Source organism: Bubalus bubalis, chromosome 11, assembly GCF_019923935.1.
Source record: "Bubalus bubalis isolate 160015118507 breed Murrah chromosome 11, NDDB_SH_1, whole genome shotgun sequence".
Lineage (NCBI taxonomy): Eukaryota > Metazoa > Chordata > Mammalia > Artiodactyla > Bovidae > Bubalus > Bubalus bubalis.
In genome coordinates, this window is record NC_059167.1 from 51368248 (window position 1) to 51388796 (window position 20549).

Here is a 20549-nt window from a genome sequence, read left to right on the forward strand (position 1 = left end):
CGTATAAACACACTCTCAAAATGGAACTCATTCATATGTAGGGTAAGTATTTATTACAGTAAACATTTTTGTTCACCCAAGTAGATTGTAAAAGCAGAGGAAGCTCATAAAGGGAACAAAATGCTACTGGGGAGAGATTGAGTTTATATGCCTTTTTGCTTCAGTCCCTTCCTCAAGGATGCTGCAACTTGCCCTTGGGATCCTTAACTAACGGCTCCTTTCAGCTTAAGCAAGGCAGTTGGTTTCTATAACTCGTAATGAAAATTGTCCTAATACAGTTGCCCTCCCTCCATTTATCTGTGGGACCCTCCCAGCAAGCCATACTAGTCCCGGTGTAATCTGGTGCTGCAGAGAGCCCCAGCTTTGTAGCCCGCACACACCCTGGCCACAGGGGGCCTCAGCTGATACTGCCCAACACCTCACTGCCTGTGATCTCTGGGCCTTGCTGGCTGCTCTGCCTGAAAATGTCTTCCAGTCACTGAGCTGCATCCCTAGCCTGCAGGAGTAAGTAGGTAAAAAGCTGTCTGCAGGGGTCCGCTTGCTTCCTGCCTTTCTTCAGCCTTGCATATGATTAAAGCACTCACGCTGAGTGCTGCCTGGGATGCTGGGCACTGCTCTTTCTGATCACGCTAGCCAGAACAGACTGAGATTTCAGAGAGCAGGCCCTCCTGAGAAGTGGAGGGAGACAGCTCTTGTTGCTGCAGCCTGAGATGATGCTGTTTTCATTAGGTTTTGCTGCATCCTTTATTTATAAGGACTTCCTGGGCATCCAGGTTAAAGGCTGGCAGTGCCCAGCATCCCCACGATTAATGAGGAATCAACAGCATGGTGAAAAATGTGTATCTGGGGAGGTTTCTGCATTCCAGGGAACAACAAGTGAAAGAAGAGAGCTTCTCTGAAAATGCCAGGGGAGAGGAATAACTTGCTTCCCAAAAGATTTTCTGAAGAGCAGCAAATATGCACATTTCAATTCTGCCTAGTTGAAATGAAGGGCAAGTCATGATCGTAGACATTATACAGTACAGGCACAGTGCACCAGAAAAGTCAGCTAAGGTAGGAGGCATTATCATCCCTGATTTACAGACAAGGAAACTGAGGTTCAGAGGTTAAGTAACTTGCTGAGCTTACGCAGAGACCAAGTGGGCCTCTGGGTGCAAAGCTAGTCACCTGGTCCCAGTGACAACCATCTAGTTCAGTTCAGTTAAGACACTCAGTCGTGTTCGACTCTTTGCGACCCCATGCACACCAGGCCTCCCTGTCCATCACCAACTCCAGGAGTTTACTCAAACTCATGTCCATTGAGTCAGTGATGCCATTCAACCACCTCACTCTCTGTCGTCCCCTTCTCCTCCTGCCTTCAAACTTTTCCAGCATCAGGGTCTTTTCCAATGAGTCAGTTCTTCACATCAGGTGGCCAGAGTATTGGAGTTTCAGCTTCGGCATCAGTTCTTCCAATGAATATTCAGGATTGATTTCCTTTAGGATGAACTGGTTAGATCTCCTTGCAGTCCAAGGGACTCGCAAGAGTCTTTTCCAACACCACAGTTCAGAAGCATCCGTCTAAGGCAGTGGTAATCAGAATGTTCCCCAGACCAGCGGCATCAGCATCACTTAGGAGGAACTGGTTAGAAAGGTAGATTCTTGGCCCTTAGTCCTAAATCAAACAGTCTGGTGTCAGGGCCCAGCAAGCTGGGTGTTAACAAGCCCTCCACAGGATTCTTCTGTGCTCTAAATTGCCCTGATCTAATGTGGGTCTCAGCGCAGCTGTGACAAGTACCACTGACTGAAACCACCCACCCTGGCCAGGCTGTTGTAACCACATGCATGAGTTCTCTTACAACAGGAGGTGCTGGTAAGGAACAGGGAATTAACAAGCTACCACCAACTGGAAGAATTTGGGAAAGTGCAAAAGAAAGAGGAAATGCCAGTCCATATGTCCTGCCAACCTCCCAGAATCCTACTCACTGGAATCCATCTTGGCTGAGTGATGTGCAGGCTACCAAGAAGAATCTTGAGTCAGAACGATTGATCAAAGACAACCTGGAAACTAATCCCATCACCATGAAACCTGAGGCTGTGAGCCACGTGGCAGAGCAGTCCTCCTGGGTTCTCTTACCCTGCTGCTCTCCACCCAGGCATCCTTCCCAATAAAGTCTCTTGCTTTGTCAACATGTGTGTCTCTTCGGACAATTCATTTCCAAATGTTAGAAGACCCCACTGTTGGGCTCTGGAGAGGGTGCCCCTTCCTGCAACATAGCCACATCAGCATCACCTAGGAGCTCATCAGACATGCAGACTCTCAGGCACTACCCCAGATCCAGTGAGTGGGAGTCTTCATTTTAACATCTCCAGTGACACACATTAGAGCTGAAGACTTAAGGAGCAAGCAGTTACCATTTGCTACCATGTCATTTCAATCCTGTTTGAAGTCCAGAAAATGAGTAGGAATGGGGGAGACTACTCTGGGAGGGAAGATGATGAGATTGTTGAAGGTTCCTTGGTGCATGGGTGATACCTCTTTTCTCTCTTTTACTTCATCATGTAAGGAGGTAATTTAGTGTGACATCTTGTTTGTTTTTTATACTCACATGAAAATCCCTTTCTCGAGATGCTCAAAGTGATTTTATTTTGAAGCACTCTTTTTATTAAGCTGGGGCCATACTTACATGGATGCAAACACAGGGGCTCCTCCAAACCCTGATGAGGTCAAGGGAAATCAGAAAGGGACATTCACTCATGCATGCTTCCTCCTTCCTAACAGAACCTGCTCTCTACCCTACTCAGTGCAGCCATGCTTCAGAGTGTCTCATTGCTCCCAGACCCAGAGTATGCACTGCTTGGTCTACAGAAATGAGTCAGGGACTTCCCCGGTGTCCAGCGGTTAACAATCCACCTTGGAATGCAGGGGATGTGGGTTTGAGCCCTGGTCAGGGAACTAAGATCCCATATGCTGTGGGGTAACTAAGCCCATGTGCCACACCTACTGAGCCCACATGCTCTGGATCCAATGAGCACTGCAGCTAGAGAAGCCTGCATGCCACAAAGAAATCCTGCATCCCACAACTAAGACCCAACGCAGCCAAATAAAAACATAAATACTAAAAAAAAGAAAATGAATCAGTTCCATTTTTCTTATCACCAGTGATTGACTTAAGAGTAGATATGTGAGCATAATCCTAAACAATGGGACCAGAGAAGTGAGAATAAATGTTTCCTCAGTTTTTAAAAGAAACATATGGACCATCTCACACTCATTAGGATGGCTATTATCCCAAAAAAAGGAGGGAGGAAGGGATATAGAGAAAGATTGGAACATTTTTGCACTGTTGGTGGGAATGTAAAATGGTACAATCACTATGGAAAACAGGTTGGCAGTTCCCCAAAAATTAAAAGTAGAATTACCACATGATCTAGTAATTCCACTTCTGGGTATACACTCAAAAAGAACTGACAGCAGACTGTTGAAGAGATATTTGTACACCCATGTTCACAGCAGCATTATTCATAATAGCTAAAAGATAGAAGCATCCCAAGTGTCCACCGGGCTGATGAATGGATAAACAGATGAATGGATAAATAAAATGTGGTTTATAAAGACAAGAGAATATTATTTAGTCTTAAAAAGGAAGGAAATTCTGACTTATGCTACAAAATGGATGAACCTTGAGGGCATTATCAGAAATGAAATAAGCCAGTCATTGAAAGAAATAGACATGTAAGGCACATAGGTAGTCAGATTCACATAGAAAGATACTAAAAGGGTGATTACAAGGAAATGTGAACATACATAACAGTGCTGAACTCTGCACCTAAAAATGGTCAAAATGGTAAATTTTATGAGATGTGTATTTTGCAATTAAAAATAAAAATTTTTTTAAAGAGAGACCATCCCCGGTTCTGCCTCTGCATATTATCATGTCTTTGTGTGGTACCTGGAATAGCTGCCCAAATTTTGGGACCTCCTTCTAAGGAAAGAAAAAAGATGGGAAAAACACAAACCCTTGGTGCTGCCTTTGAGTCACTGTGTTAACAGTCCTGGATCTGCCTTTCTCCCCAGGACTTCTCTAATGTGAAATAATATTTTTTATTACTTAGCTGCTTTGAGTTGGGTTTTCTGTTTCCTCGAAAGGCATCCTAACAGATACAGGGTTCTAAGTATCCAACAAGAAGCCAGCAGCCAGCGTGACTCATGAAGACATAAAGGCCCAGCTTTGAAGCTTTAAGCTCTGCCACCACCATAGTGAACTGGCGGTGGGGGTTAGAAAGGAAGTCTCTATGCCCTACCTGCTCTTGCTGATCGGACTTTGTTTTGTTTTCCAGATATTGCTGTGCAATATGCTTTTATAAATAACCATTGAATTATTGAAACCCCTTGGATGGCTATCATCGCATGGACTACAATACCACAGAAATGATGCTGAAGGGCCTTCCCTGGAGGTCTAGTGGCTAAGAATTCAAACTCCCAGGGGGCCCAGGTTCCATCCCTGGTTAGAGAACTAGATCCCACATGCTGCAACTAAGAGTTTGCCTGCCTCAACTAAAGATCCCACACGCCACAATTAAGACCTGGTGCAGTCAAATACATAAATTTTTTTTTTTTTAAAGAAGAAATGATACTAAAGAAATTTACTCATTAACATGAAAAGCTTCTTACTTGTGCATTAAGCAGGGGTAAATACTAGTTACAAAATGGTGTAATTTGATTTCTTATGTATTAACTTATATTTTCTTATGTATTAACTTCAACTAGTTAATAGATAGGCAGGCAATGACAGAAAGATAAATGGATACAAATATATAAATATATGTGGACAGAAAACAAGAGCAAACAAAAATTAACACTAATTTTATCTTGGAAGTAGAGATTATAGCTATACCTTATTTCCTTCTTTTTGGTTTTGTAGTTTTCTAAATGAAATTATTTTTCTTCAATGAATTATTTTATGATTAAAAATATTGGTCTTTTAAAAAACTGATGTAATATTTTAATTCACTTAACTCATAGACACATGGTTTTTCTCAGAGCTGAGTTTATAATCTGTGTGTGCAACCTTTTAATGTTAACCATTTAAGGAGGACATTTCCATATGTATGACATGGATCCCAGCCCCTAAAAGGCTATCTACCAATCATAATTAACAGTGCTGTCAACAAGGGTTTATTATTCCAGACTGCATTATTGTACTGTAGTGTTCTTGGGTAGTATTCCAGGGCTGAAGCATATTGTGAAGTGAAAGTGTTAGTCGATCAGCCGTGTCTGTCATTTTGTGACCCCGTGGACTATAGTCTCTGTCCATGGGATTCTCCAGGCAAGAACACTGGGGTGGGTAGCCACTCTTTCTCCAGGGGGTCTTCCCGACCCAGGGATCAAACCCAGGACTCCTGCATTCCAGGCAGTTTCTTTACCATCTGAGCCATGCAGAGCTGGAGCATACTTTGAGGCTTACCAAACAACCCTGGTTTGCTGTGTTTTTACTTCTTATATCTGCTTTTAATCCTTTCCGCTTTTTCAGTATTCTTCATTATCCATCAAAGTATGTGTCTGTTCCACACCCTCTCCTATCCTCACCTCTGCAGCCCCCAATATAATGAATCCTTGGAAATGAGATGAACTCCCATACTTATCACTGAGAGTAAATAAGAGTAAAGGCTCAAGGAAGCGTTCTTATGAGGGAGGCCTATGAGCCTTAGTATGTGAGGTTCCTTGTCCTCTCAGCTGCACAAAGCCTTTTCTGGCTTGACTCCTGGTTCCTGTGTGTATTCTAAACTGGTGAAGAAACTGGAGAGTGGAGTTTTTCATAAGTGAAGTGGGAGGGTCTCTGATAACAAATGGCTACTCCATTAAGAAATAGCATGACTGATTCTCTGAACATCTCGATCCAAAAGAAGGAGGCTGCAGATGGCAAGAACAGAAGCAACTGGGGTCCCTTCTACCCCCACCAAAGTGAGGTTATTTAGGTTCACCACCTGGTTATTAGATTTGCCAGATGGCAAGCTTGAGTAACCGCTCAGAAAGAGAGTAACTAGCCAATCCATTACCCCAGCACAGTCAATACCTCGAATTTAACATGAGATGCACATACTACTACATAATATGGGTAATGAGGCGTCACGGAGCCATCATAAAGGCCGCCATCTGGGCTCGTGGGGGACAGCCTTTTGCACAGTGTCCATGGGAGAAACCCAACTGAGCTTTGTACAGCAGGGATGAGAACAAAGCATGGAGGTGGGGGTGGAGATTGGGTGGGGGAGGCAGGAAGTAGGGTGTGTGCCCACATGAGCCACTGTCCACAGTATTAAAATATGTCGCTTGTTATCTCTCAGTCATTGCCACCTTTTGCCCGGGCTCACCTAGTTCTCAGGTTCTCATTTGTTGTTATTTTCGATTTTGATGAAAAAGTCATGATATTTTTATGCCAACCCTGGAAAAATAGAACTGTGACTGACTAGAGGTGGTTTTGAATACTTCAACAGTTCTAGTCCAATTCTGACCATTACAAAAATGACTTTCCTTTAGGAAATGACATGTGTGTATGAGTGGGTAGGGGACGGGTAGAGAGGGTTCACAGACTCTAGCTCGTCTCCAAAAGAGACTTGTGATGGAAAAGCTGCAAGTGTCCCACTGGGGCTGATGCCCATAGGACCTGGACAGCCCAGAGGGTAAGGCCAGCGAGAAAAGAAGGTGAACCAAGCCGTGCTTGAGTCGGGCACGGAGCATGGGGGCGGGAGCATTTCCTGCCACAGCTCCTTCTCATTACCCCACAGTGCCCAGCACAGCACAGCCCAAATTTGTCATGTTTGTGTTTGTGGAAGTCAATATACTTATTCAGCAAATATTTACTAGCTGTAGGGCACTAGGGGAAACCAGGTAAAGGGCAATGAGATTTCTTTTTATATTTCTTAAAATTGCACACAGATCTATGGTTATCTCAAAATTAAAGTTTTAATTAAAAGTTAAATTCAGAAAACTTGAATCCATCTAAAAAGAGAGTGGCTAGGGACTTCCCTGGTGGGTCCAGTGGCTAAGACTCTTGCTCCTGATGCACGGGGCCTAGGTTCAATTCCTGGTCAGGGAACTCGATCCCGAATGCCGCAACTAACAGTTCACATGCTACAACTAAAGATCCGGCTGCAACAAAAATTGAAGATCCCACATGCCACACCTAGGACTCAGCAAGGTCAAATAAACATTAAAAAAAAAACTATACTTCAACTTAAAAATTTTTAACAAAATAATAATAAGAATAAAAAAAGAGTGGCTAACAAGAAACAAAATGAGGAGATCCAGAAATATTGTTTCTAAAAGGAGAAGGAGAGAGAGAGAGACAGTGAGAGACAGACATTCCATAGACATCATGTGGCAAAGTGCATAAGCGTGTGTAAACACGGGGGGCAGGGAGCCCCTGATCCTTCAAGCCCCAAGCAGCCGTTCATCAGGCACCTTCTAGGTTTCCTCCCAACTCTAAGAATGTAGGAGATGTTGACCTATTTTCAAGCCAATTTGCCTCACTGTTCACTTTTTCCCAAAATGACCTGTGCCTGTAGATTGAGACCATCTGTCTGTAACCCAGTTGCTCAGAAGCTGAATACATTTCACGACTGAACTTCTGAGCCGCCCACTGATGTGAGGATGTCTTGTGATGCCCTGCAAGGAGCTGTCACCATTCCTGCAGGTGCCTAAGGAATGTCCCCCTCGAGGCCACGCCCATCTCTCTCGCCATGGCCTCTGGGGAGGAGAGGTGACCACTTTAGAAGTGACAATGGAGAGCCTAGGAAACACCCTGCTCCTATTTCATATCAAGCACACAGAATAAAACAAAGAACACAATGGCCACCATGTTTCAATAATACTGTCTGTACTATGATCATATTTGCTTTAGATCATCAAAAATGTACAGCAACCCAGTGAGGCCAGAAAGGCCAGGGTCTCCCTTGACAGGTGAGGAGACTGAGGCACACAGGAGGAGTAAGAGATGGAGTGGCCATCTTCCGACCCTGGCAACCACTCTTCACTCTCAGCCCCACTGCTTCCAACTTGTGGTTTTGCTCCTCAAGATCAACGTGCTCTTCTTTACCTCCCCCCATCTTGGCTGCACAATCCTGTCATTGACCCGTCCCCGCCCCCTCCCCACACACACATCCTGTATCATCAGTGCTACACCATCTATGTCTCGGTACATAAATATTATGTTCAACTTCTCTCTGTCATTGTTAAGTCATCTAGGCTTCGGAGTCTCTAGACTCTGTGGAGCATCTTCTCTGCTGCCTTACTGGTATATAGTTCCTTTTGGGGAACAACCTGAAAGAAGCCTTTCTCAGATGCCAGCCTGTCTGCCCTCAGCATTTTTCTGTGTGTTTCACATGCAGTGTAGCACAGAGCACAGCAAAGCAAAAGCACGGTGGCAGACAACGAGACGGTTCGACAGCATTACCGACTCAATGGACATGAACTCAAGCAAACTCTGGGAGATAACGAAGGACGGGAAAGCCTGGCATGCTGCAGTCCATGGGGTCGCGAAGGGTCAGACACAACTCAGTGACTGAACAACAATGTGTCAGAGAATCAGCAGCAAGCCATGGTTCCAGGAGTCCATCTCAGGGAGGCCAAGAGTCAATGAGATCCACAAGTGGATGCATGAAAATGAACTATGGATGAGGACCTGGAAAAGTGGCTGATGTTACAGCGGGCAAGCTTGAAGGAAACAAATAGGTTCCTGGTTTGTCTGGCATAGGGAAGCTCTTAAAGGGCCAGGTGTAACTGTCTTCTTTGGCTCCACAATGTCTTAAAGGCACCAGCTGTCACCTGGCGGATGACAGATTCAGCAGCCTGGGAGTTCACAGGGGGCCGGCCTGCCTTGGACACAGCTCTGTTGATTAGAGCCAAAGCATCTCACACAACAGTGATAGGTTAAAGCCAACAGATGTCTTCACACCCTAAATCATAGAGAAAGTCGGAAAGGGAGAGGAATAATTGACAGCATCCCTGATCAAAACAGACACCTCGTCATAGCATATTTAGTGGAAAATACATAGAAAACAAAAGCTGAATTCCCCATCCAGGCTGTAGTACCTAATACATCAATGCTAAGAAGAAAACATTTAGTAAAATATTCCTTTAAGCTTCCCCTGGAATAGGCGCTATTAGGAGCAATTAGACAGCACTGCAATCCCCAAGTTCATAGTCTGGGGCAAACAAACCTGATGTGGACAAACAAGCACAGCATATCCACCCAACAAATATTTGTTGAGCATACATATCAATACTACGTGCCAGGCACCAAGTAAGGCTTTGACATTACACCAGAGCTTCCTTTTAAATTTCAAGTTCACATACACAGTCAAATCTGATCTTCATAAAACCAAGTGACATAGGCATTATTATCCTCACTTTGAAGATGAGTAAACTAAGGTTTGCCAAGATTAGATGAGGTCCAAGTCCATATGACCAGTGTCACTGGGGAAGTGCCACTTTTCTGCATTGGGGAAAATTCTCAGGGAATATTTACTTTTCCTTCATGCCCTGGGATACCATGTACCCTTTCCTATCTGAGCCAAAAGCCTGATTCTCGACCTCTACATACACTGTACCTCAGAGGTCTCTGCACTCTTTTTAGAATAGGAAGCATATGTAATGATATGCTCAGCTTCAAGCAATGGAAAACCAAAATAAGAGTGACTTAATCAATAAAAGAAAATTATCTTCTATAACCACAGATCTGAAAGTACACAATTCCAGAGTTGACACCTTAGCTCAAAATTTTCACAAAATAAATAAATAAAATTGCATGGAAAGAATCAAGATCTTTCCTTCTTTCCACTCTACCATCTGTAGGCTTCTCACCTCATGGTTACAAAATGGCTGCTACAGCTCTAACCTCATATTCTCATAGGACTGTATCTGAAGGCGGAGCCAGGTCACATGACTATCCAGCAGGATGGGTAGGGGGAAGGGGAAAATCTGGTATTTGTGACTTTCATGGGGTATCAGGGAGGTGTGGGCACAAAGACAAAAGCTGGGAGTGGCTATTGAATAATCACCAATCTCTGCCACAGGTCACTTGATGATTTCCAATTAAGGTCAGAGCTGAAAACTACTGCCTCCTGAGCAGAAATGTGAATTTTTTGACACTGTTGGTTGCTTTATTAGTTTTCTGTTGCTCCATTATAAATAACCATGGGCTTAGAGTTTAAAAGGACTTCCCTGGTGGCTCAGACAGTAAAGTGTCTGCCTACAATGTGGGAAACCCAGGTTCGATGCCTGGGTTGGGAAGATCCTCTGGAGAAGGCAATGGCAACCCACTCCAGTACTCTTGCCCGGAAAATCCCATGGATGGAGGAGCCTGGTAGGCTACCATCCATGGGGTTGCAAAGAGTCAGACATGACTGAGCGACTAAACTTAGAATTTAAAACAATACCCATTTATTGTCTCACAGCTCTATAGGCCAGAAGTCTGGCAAGTGTTCTCTGAGAGTGTTCTCTGCTAGGGACTTGGCTAAAATCAAGGTGTTACCTGGGCTGAGCTCTCATCTAGAGTTACTGGGAAGAATTCACTTCCAATGCATTCAGATTGTTGGCAGAATTCAGTTCCTTGCAGCTGTAGGATTGTCTCCATGGCCTTGCTGGCTGTCCACCAGGGATTGCTCTCAACTCCAAAGGCAGCTCTCCATCCTTACACATGGCCCTCTCCACCTCCAACACCAGTAACAGTGCACTGAATCCTTCTCATGCTTCCAGTCTCTCCAACGCTTCCTTCTACCAGCTACAGAAGACAATTCTGTGCTGTTAAAGGGCTCCTATGTTAGATTAGGCCCATCCAGGCAATCTGCCTTTTGTCATGATCACTGAAGTAACACCAGAAGGTGAAGATCATGGGAACCATCTCAAAATTCTGCCTAGCTTGGTCACCAATGAAAAAGCAAAAATCAGGATTTATTCTTGGGATTTGGGGTAGGTTCACCCTTCCCTGAATCATGATAAAGGCAAAAGGACTCCCAATCAAAACTGGGGCTCTACAAGCAAAAAAAAATAAAGAAAATAGGGACTTCTCTGGTGGTCCAGTGGCTAAGACTCAGCGCTCCCAATGCAGTTCAATGGTGTGCAGGTTCAATCCCTGGTCAGGGAACTAGATCTCACATGGTACAACTGAGAGTTCACAGTCCACAACTAAAGATCTGAGCTGCCGTAACTAAGACCCGGTACAGCCAAACAAATAAATAACTAAATATTTCTTACAAAATGGAAAAAGAGAATGGCTGCTGGGTTTACAACCAAGAGTGTCTGATTCGATTAACTTTTTCTCTGTGAACCTGAGATATCCTGATTTAGTTACATAGTGGAATACTATCTAGCTTATGGACATTTTTTTTTTTCTTTTTATGAGAACATGGTGTGTAAGAACCACTGACCAGGACAAGGATTCCTGCTTTAACTTCTCCCACCTCTCCAATGCTCACAGTCTCCCACCACCTGCTCCTCAGCCAGAACTGTGCCCCCAACATGGACTCTGAAGAATGCTGACCAATAGGAAGTTTGATAGAGTTTCTTACGATAAAAGGAGTGTGCCTACATGTCTCTAATGTCTCTTTTTAACTGGTTTGTTTCTATTAGGAAAAAGAGAAAGACAAGGGTTGATGGAACGAGGAGGCCCATCTCTCAGAATTCACATAGAGCAGGTTCCAACACTGCCCATGGTGTTTGTAATGAGCCTTTGAAGACCTTTGCATGTTCTTCTAAAGAGAAATTGCTTGCCCTCTCTTCTACAGAAATGCTTCATTACAAGCTTTTTCAATGCATTTTTTTCTGTTTCACTGCCTTAAATCCAACTCAGGCTGCCTATGTTTTTTATTTCAATTAGTTTTCTCTGTTTTATGACATCTATTTGGATTTAATTTTTTTCCTCCACCAAAAAGCATAAAACCCCAAGTCAGATGTCTCCACAGAGAGGCTATATGGACAAACACAAGGAGATCATTAACAACTGCCAATTATCAACTCAGAACAGCTCAATGCCTTAAAGAATGCTTTACTTTCATAGAAGCTTGTGTTTACCTTTTATTTTAAGTGCTTTCAAGCCCATTCTCTTGAAGTACCTTGCCTTACTAAGGGCCCTGCTCGTTTGTTCTCATCACCTCCTTCATTCAGAAGAACTATCAATCAGTTTTTGAAACAAGGCAGCTTCTTTGTAGAATCAAAAGCCACCACATCACAGCTGGTGGCAAGAGAATGCAATGGGCATTGTTGTTTTTGTACACCGGCCTTCATCTCTTTGAGAAGTACCTCTGTTTGAAATGAATGAGGCAGACAAGAGTGGTGGCTTCAAAAGCAACTGTCCTCTTCTGGGTTTTTCTTGTTGAAGGTTCTGTACAGCACTATTACTAGGAAGAAACAAGACTAAAAGGCAAACCTAAGAAAGCTACAGGTTTCCTACACAAGAGACACTCACCTGGCCTCAGCCAGGCTCTGCGTCTGGACATTTGCCTTTACTTTGTAGATTTCGGTTTGAAAGGTTAACATGAAAGAGGCTCTTTATTTTTCCTAGTGATTTGGCATAAAAATGACATGAACTTCCCTTACCAGAAGCCTAGCCCAGAAATATAACAGGCTCCTCTCTTTACTGATGCCTCTTAAGGGTGTCATTGCTGATAGGAGTGGGGCAGCTATCACTAGCAATGCTATGGTGGTGACTTTTGGACCAGGGGACGGGCTGATCCTTGGCCCAACCCTTCCAGCTAGCTAACGTCAATTCTACAGCAGGAGATTTCCTTATCCCCTGATTCATTTTATATTTGGCTGGGATATTGGAAAGCACTAGTTTTCTGTAATACTTCATGACTCTTATGTAGGTTCTTAATGATCCTGATGTTAATTAGGACATAAAGTCTTAAGTTAGTGGAAAACTTAAAACAGTGTTCAAAGCTTATATAGACGATCATCCTAATAACTGGCTTGAGGATCATCTGTTTCATTTTCTGTCTGCAGAGGGTTTGCAATGACTGCTTAAGAATTTAGCACAAATACCTGGCCCATGACCAGGAAGGGAAAAGAACAGTACAACATGTATTTGATGTGTAATTTCAATCATGAGCTTATCTAATTTTTCCCATCTTGTGTCTTAATTCTTTTGAACAATGCTAAATATAAAGGAAATATAAATGTATTCTCCAGAAATCCATTGGATTTCTTGCTATTAGGATGGGAGAAAAAAGTACAAATGTTTTTCTGGCCAGGAAGAGGAAATTGCCAATGCGAAGCACCTAGAACATATTCTGTGTAAAAATCAAATGGAATAATTTAAATGTATATTTTCTGTTGAAGGAAAAATATATGTACATATGCACACATACTAAAATTGGAATGATACAGAGAAGATTAGCATGGCCCCTGCTCAAGGATGATATGCAGATTTGTGAAGCATTCATATTTTAGATGTTGGTCAAAGGGTACAAAAATCCTGGCTAAAGGATAAATAAGGTCTGGGGATCTAATGTATAGCATGGTGACTATATTGAAAGTTTTTAAGACAGTAGATCTTAATGTTATCACCACACAAGGAAACAGTCCACTGGGTGGAAAGAGTTGGACACAACTAAGCAACTGAGCACACACGCGTGGACTCTAAACTTATTGTTGTCATTGTTTTGCAATGTGTGTGTGTTACTCGCTCAGTCATATCCAACTCTTTGTCACCCCATGGACTGTAGCCCACCAGGCTCCTCTGTCCATGGAATTCTCCCAGCAAGAATACTGGAGTGGGTTGCCATTCCCTATTCCAGGGGATTTTTCCAACCCAGGAATTGAACCAGGGTATACTTTATTGCAGGCAGATTCTTTACCCTCTGAGTCACCAGGGTTTACAATGTATAGTCTTTAGTCTTTAGTCTTCATGTCTTTATGTCTTCATGTCTTTAGTCATGACACTGTACACATTAGACATACTTATATTAATAATATTTCAGTAAAGCTGGGGGAAATTGCCTCAACTACAGAAAGAAATATATATGCACATACACATTTGTATATATATATACATGTATATATATATACATACATGTATGTATATACACACATATATAATTGGATTCAAGAAAATTGGAATTTCTGATACAATGGAGGGATAAGATCATGACACTCCTAAACACAGGGGACCCCTGAATAATTAGGAGCCTGCCACAGATAAGTCACACACACAAGAAATTTGGCAGTCCCTTCAGAAGCTGGGGGTGGGCTATGTTGACACATCATACTATCAAGAAGGTATTTAGTGGGTACCGGGAACCCCAGTTTCTTGAGCACAATAAAAGCTTTACACAGAGTTCCTGGTGGTCTAGTGGTTAGGATTCAAGGCTTTCACTGATGTGGCCCAGGTTCAATCCCTGGTCAGGGACTGAGATCCTGCAAGCCATGCAGTGCAGCCAATAAACAAACAAAAGCTTTACACATATCTGATGAACAAATTGAAAAGATACGTAAAATATGTATATATACACACACTATATATAAATATATGTACACACACACTATATATATGTACACACACACACTATATATATATATACACACATATATATGCATATATATCAAACCACGGTGCCTGTGGGCTAAATAAGTTCACAATCTGCAAACTAACCCAAGAAGAAATGATTAAACAGAATGCAGAAAAGTGGATACTATAAAGGGCTTAAGTTCCTTTAATCCTCTCAACAAATCCTGAGGTAGATGTTTTTATTTCCGCTTTTTTTTTCAGATGAGATTAAGGAAGGTTAAGTAATTTGTGCAAGGCCACATAACTAGGAAGTGAAAGATCTAGGATTTCAGCTCAGAGCTGTCTGATTCTAAAAACAGACTATTCCCTCTACTCTGATTTTTCCCAAGCTTTTCTTATGTTAAGAACACAAATCTGATGCACCATCCCAGAAGGACTGAATCAGAATCTCCCAGAAGGGACTTGGGAACTGTGTTTAAAAGAGATGAGATGATGATTATTATCAGAGGAGGTTAAGAAAATTGCTCTATTGTATCAGGTAGGAAATGGACCCATATCTCCCTCTGACTGATCAAATAGAAGCCAGTAGAGACTTGAAGCTACTGAAACTAAAAATAGATTGAGGTTTTCTGGAGTTTATCAGTTTATAATATTACAGGATATTTATTTCTCAGTTTGGTAATACTGCATTGTCTGATTTAAGGTTATCTGGATCTGAAAATACCAAGACCATTTTGGAAAGTTAAAAATGGACTGTAGTTTAAACCTCGGACTTTCTTCAGTTTTGTCCCTTGTCCTTCTTTTATCCTTAGGAGATGAAGTAAATAAGAATTCAGTTTCAGTTTCTAACAACTGTAACTGATGCAGAGGTTTCAGCTGTGCAGGGGTTGGAGCACAGCTAGAAGGAGAACCGCAGGCTGAGAATCGGTCCTCATGCCTGGGTGCCCACCAGATGGCTTTCACTGGGCGTAGTATAAGTTACATGATCCAGGATGTAGAAAACCCAGCCTGACTTGGTTCGTTTGTTTTCCTTAGTTTCAGTTTTTCAAAGCCTGATGAAAACAGCCAGGCCAGCTAAGCCTGCAGCTTCAATACCCATTATGGGAGCAAATAACGTATTTGTATAGCCTAAACATTTGCTTAATTAAATGCAAAGCAAGGCAGTGATTCCTGACAGGGCTGAACTTAAGTCAAGTTGTGAAACTCCACAGTGCAGCCAGAAGCAGAGACGGACACTTGAACTGAAAACTGGGAACACGTCAGGGCCGCTGGACCACTGCTTCTCAGCCACTTTATTGTAAGTTATTCCTATTATCTCAGAGAGCAGTTTGAGACATGGTTAGAGAAAAGGATGGAGCTAATAACCCCCATTTTGAACAGAGATCTTTGTTTTAAGAACTTGCTTTATGTGCTATTGCCAAGAAACTTGCTTTGAATGATATTTCCAGAGGACAGCTACATTCTACATATAATAATTTAATATGCTTTAATATATTTCTCTTCCTGAATTTTCTTGATCTTATTTACTCTTCACAACAACTCTGTGAGGTTAGTACTCTTAATTAACACAGTTTTACAGATAAGGAAACAGGTAGCCTCCTCCCAGAATCATTAAGTAACTAGCAAAAGTCCATAGCTCATAGCTGCAAGCCCATCTCATATCACTGTTACCTGAATCCCAGAGGACTCTATATAACTAGGCCATTTATTTCTCAAAAAAAAAAAAAAAAATTCCTGTGGATTAAAACACAAGACCCAACAATATGCTCGTTGTTTAAAGATGATATATAACAAAAAAGTTGCAGAATACTAAAAATAAAAAAGTATTATCAAGGAAACGATATAACTAAAAGAAAACAATTGGCAAAGTTGATATCATACAAAAGAGATTCTGATGCCAAAAAGGTAGAGAGAGGATGGTAGGAGGCTTCTGATTACAATGAAAAATATAAAACCTACAGTGAAGACATGGATTACCAAATCTAGAAATGCAAAGAAAAGGGATAAATACTACACAATTAGTGTGTCAGAACAAGTAGACTTATATTAAACTCAATAACAACATAGACTATACATTTTTTCAATGTATTGGGCATTAGTAGATATATACTAACTCTCAAATAAAGCCCCAAAACTAAATCAAGAGAAAATTTATAAAGAACATTTTTGTTATTGTTGTTTAGTCACTAAGTCACACCTGAATCTTTTACAACCTCATGGACTGTAGCCGGCTAGGCTCCTCTGCCCATGGGATTTCCCCAGGCAAGAATACTAGAGTGGGTTGCATTTCCTCCTCCAGGGATTCTTCCTGAACTAGGGATCGAACCTACATCTCCTGTATTGGCAGGCAGATTCTTTACCCCTGAGCCACCAGGAAAGCGACAAGGAAAATTATATCAATATATTTTCTCCCCACAATGCAATAACACTCAATGTTAATGATATAAGTAAAATCAACGAAAGGAGTTTTGGGCAAAATAGTGATCTACTCTATAGCCTTGGGGGCAGACAGTGCAGGATTTGGATTATAACTCCATCCCTTACTGCTGTGTGACCTAAGCAATTTATTGAACCTCTCTGAACTTTGGACTCTTCATCTGAAAATGTGGCTCTACTTTGCAAAGTTGCTATGAACATTAGCTATAAATGGACGTGAGTCTGAGTGAACTCTGGAAGTTGGTGATGGACAGGGAGGCCTGGTGTGCTGCGATTCATGGGGTTGCATAGAGTCGGACACGACTGAGCAACTGAACTGAACTGAACTGATGTAAAATAATAAAATACTAAGACTTACATGAAGACTAAAACTATACATCACACAATATGATACCGTATTTTAATGTACTTATATTTTATTTAACAAGAAAAAAATCCAGGAATTTTGTTGATTGAAAGCACACGTCTCGAATATATACATCTAAATACTAATGATGGTTATCTCTAGGCTCTGAAATTTGAGTGATTATTGTTATTTTGCATTATTTTTCTACTCTGAATAACTACTAACTTCATAATAAGACAGCAATAAATATGAACTTCTTTAGATCATACTACAAGAAGAAAATAAATACTCATATATTAAGTGCCCTATCTGGAGTAGTTTCTGTAAGTATACAGCCACTTCAGTTGTTGCCACTGCCACCTTCATTATTATCTCTCAATTTCTCTCTCTCTCTCTCTATATATATATATAAAAGATATATTATATATAGCAAATAAAATAAATTATAAATTTAAATATAGATGATATACATTTATTTCTATTTATTATTCATATTTTATATTATATATAGTATTCTATTTATTATAACTATATATAAAATACAACATTGTGATAACTGACAATTATGGACTACAGAATTAGAAAATCATATTGTATCAATATGAAATTTTCCAATTTTCTTAACCATTAAATTTCCTTGGTTTTATAAGAGAAAATGTCTGCCCCAGGAAATAGACATTGAAGTATTTAGGTATATATATTACATCTGCAACTTATTCTCAAATGGTTCAGAAAAAGAATTCATATATAGAGAAAGAATTATAAAGGGATCAGAACAAAATAGAAACAAGCAAAATATAAACAAACAGTCAGCTCAGTTCAGTTGCTCAGTCGTGTCTGACTCTGCAGACCCCACAGACTGCAGCATGCCAGGCCTCCTTGGTCATCACCAACTCCCGAAGTTTACTCAAACTTATATTAGTCAAGTCAGTGATGCCATCCAACCATCTCATCCTCTGTCGTCCCCTTCTCCTCCCACCTTCAATCTTTCCCAGCATCAGAGTCTTTTCCAATGAGTCGGTTCTTCCCATCAGGTGGCCAAAGTATGGGAGCTTCAGCTTCAGCATCAGTCCTTCCAATGAATATTCAGGACTGATTTCCTTTAGGACTGACTGGTCGGATCTCCTTGCAGTTCAAGGGACTCTCAAGAGTCTTCTCCAATACCACAATTCAAAAGCATCAATTCTCTCCATCAAAACAAATGGTGAATCTAGCTAAAAGTTAATCTGGTTTTCAACATTTCTGTAAGTTTAAAATTATATGCAACCAAAAATTTATAATAACAATAAACAAATACACAGCTGACAGCTTCTAACACCAAAAACAAAAATTCTCCCGAGCAACAGGGTCAAGTTGAAAATTAAAAACATGATCATAATTTCTGAAGTACTATAAAAAGTGAAAACACCACCTATTAAAAGTAAGAGTGTGGATAAACCAAGAGGGAAAGGTATAGATCTATGTGATTTTATTTTAGAAATAAGAAATAAATGAACTAAGCGCTTGATTTAAAATCTTATGAAGAATGTCAACGTAAGAGGAAATATAAAAAAACGACAGATATAAAATAAAAAATAGAAAATTGGTAGAAGTAAATTTAAATGTTCATTCTCTGAAAAGAGTATAAGATATATTAAAACCCTTGTAAATATAATAAATAAAAGGTATTAGTCAATAAAATTAAAAGACTGGTGATTTAAAAACTGATACAATGGATTTAAAAATATAAAGCATTACAGTCACAACTTAGGATAATCAATTTGAATTGTTTAGCTAAATGGACAATACAAATACAAAATAAAAAGTTAGCAAGACAAAATACAAAAAACATGAAAATACTGATGGAGAAGGAAATTGAGAAAGTTGTTAAGAATTATCTCATTCACCAAAAGAAGTATGGCCTAAACAAATATTCTGAATAATATTTCTATGAGTCAACAAACAGATTTTCCAAATCACAGAGAAACAAGACCTGATACTTAGTTCATTCTAAGAGATAAGTATCATCCTCATCCACAGATTTGTGAAAAATATCACACAAGCACACTCACACATAAATACACAGGCTTAGGATTGTAAATATGCACAAGTATCAATTCCAATACAACTGGTTTGAAAAAATTAGGAGCAGACTCAGGAGGATAGCAGGCACATAGCCGATTTTTCAAAAATAGTTGTTGAATAAGTGAATAAATGAATGCATGGGAACACACTGAATGAAGAAATTAATGTAGTCATTTAGCATTACCTCAGTAGTATCAATAACCTCAGATATGCAGATGATACTACCCTTAAGGCAGAAAGCAAAGAGGAACTAAAGAGCCTCTTGATGAAAGTGAAAGAGGAAAGTGAAAAAGCAGGCTTAAAACTCAACATACAAAAAACTAAGATCGTGGCATTCAGTCCCATCACTTCATAACCAATAGATGGAGAAACAATGGAAACAGTGACAGACTTTATTTTCTTGGGCTCCAAAATCACTGCAGATGGTGACTGCAGCCATGAAATTAAAAGATGATTTCTCCTTTGAAGAAAAGCTGCAATGAACCTAAACAGCATATGAAAAAGCAGAGACATTACTTTGTCAACAAAGGTCTATCTAGTCAAAGCTATGGTTTTTCCAGTAGTCATGTATGGATGTGAGAGTTGAACCATAAAGAAAGCTGAGCACCAAAGAATTGATACTTTAGAACTGTGGTGTTGGAGAAGACCTCTGAGAGTCCCTTGGGCTCTCGAGCCAGTCCATCCTAAAGCAAATCAATCCTGAATATTTATTGGAAGGACTGATGCTGAAGCTGAAGCTCCAATACTTCGGCTACCTGACGCAAAGAACTGACTCATTGGAAAAGACCCTGATGCTGGGAAAGATTGGAGATGGGAGGAGAAGGGGACAACAGAGGATGAGATGGTTGGATGGCATCACTGACTTAATGGACATGGGTTTGAGCAAGCTCTGGGAGTTGGTGATGGACAGGGAGTGCTGCAGTCTATGGGGTCGCAGAGTCAGACTCGACTGAGCAACTGAACTGAACTGATTTACCATTATAAATTATGTCTAATAAGAGCATGCAGTGTCAGACTTTATTTTTTGGGGCTCCAAAATCACTGCAGATGGTGACTGCAGCCATGAAATTAAAAGACGCTTACTCCTTGGAAGGAAAGTTATGACCAACCTAGGTAGCATATTCAAAAGCAGAAACATTATTTGCCAACAAAGATCCATCTAGTCAAGGCTATGGTTTTTCCAGTGGTCATGTATGGATGTGAGAGTTGGACTGTGAAGA

At 40.9% G+C, this 20549-nt stretch overlaps 1 pseudogene; it reads left to right on the forward strand.

The window, feature by feature from the left end:
* The first annotated feature begins 13326 nt into the window (after positions 1-13326).
* LOC112577912 lies at positions 13327-13426 on the forward strand (annotated as a pseudogene).
* Positions 13427-20549: the final 7123 nt, after the last annotated feature.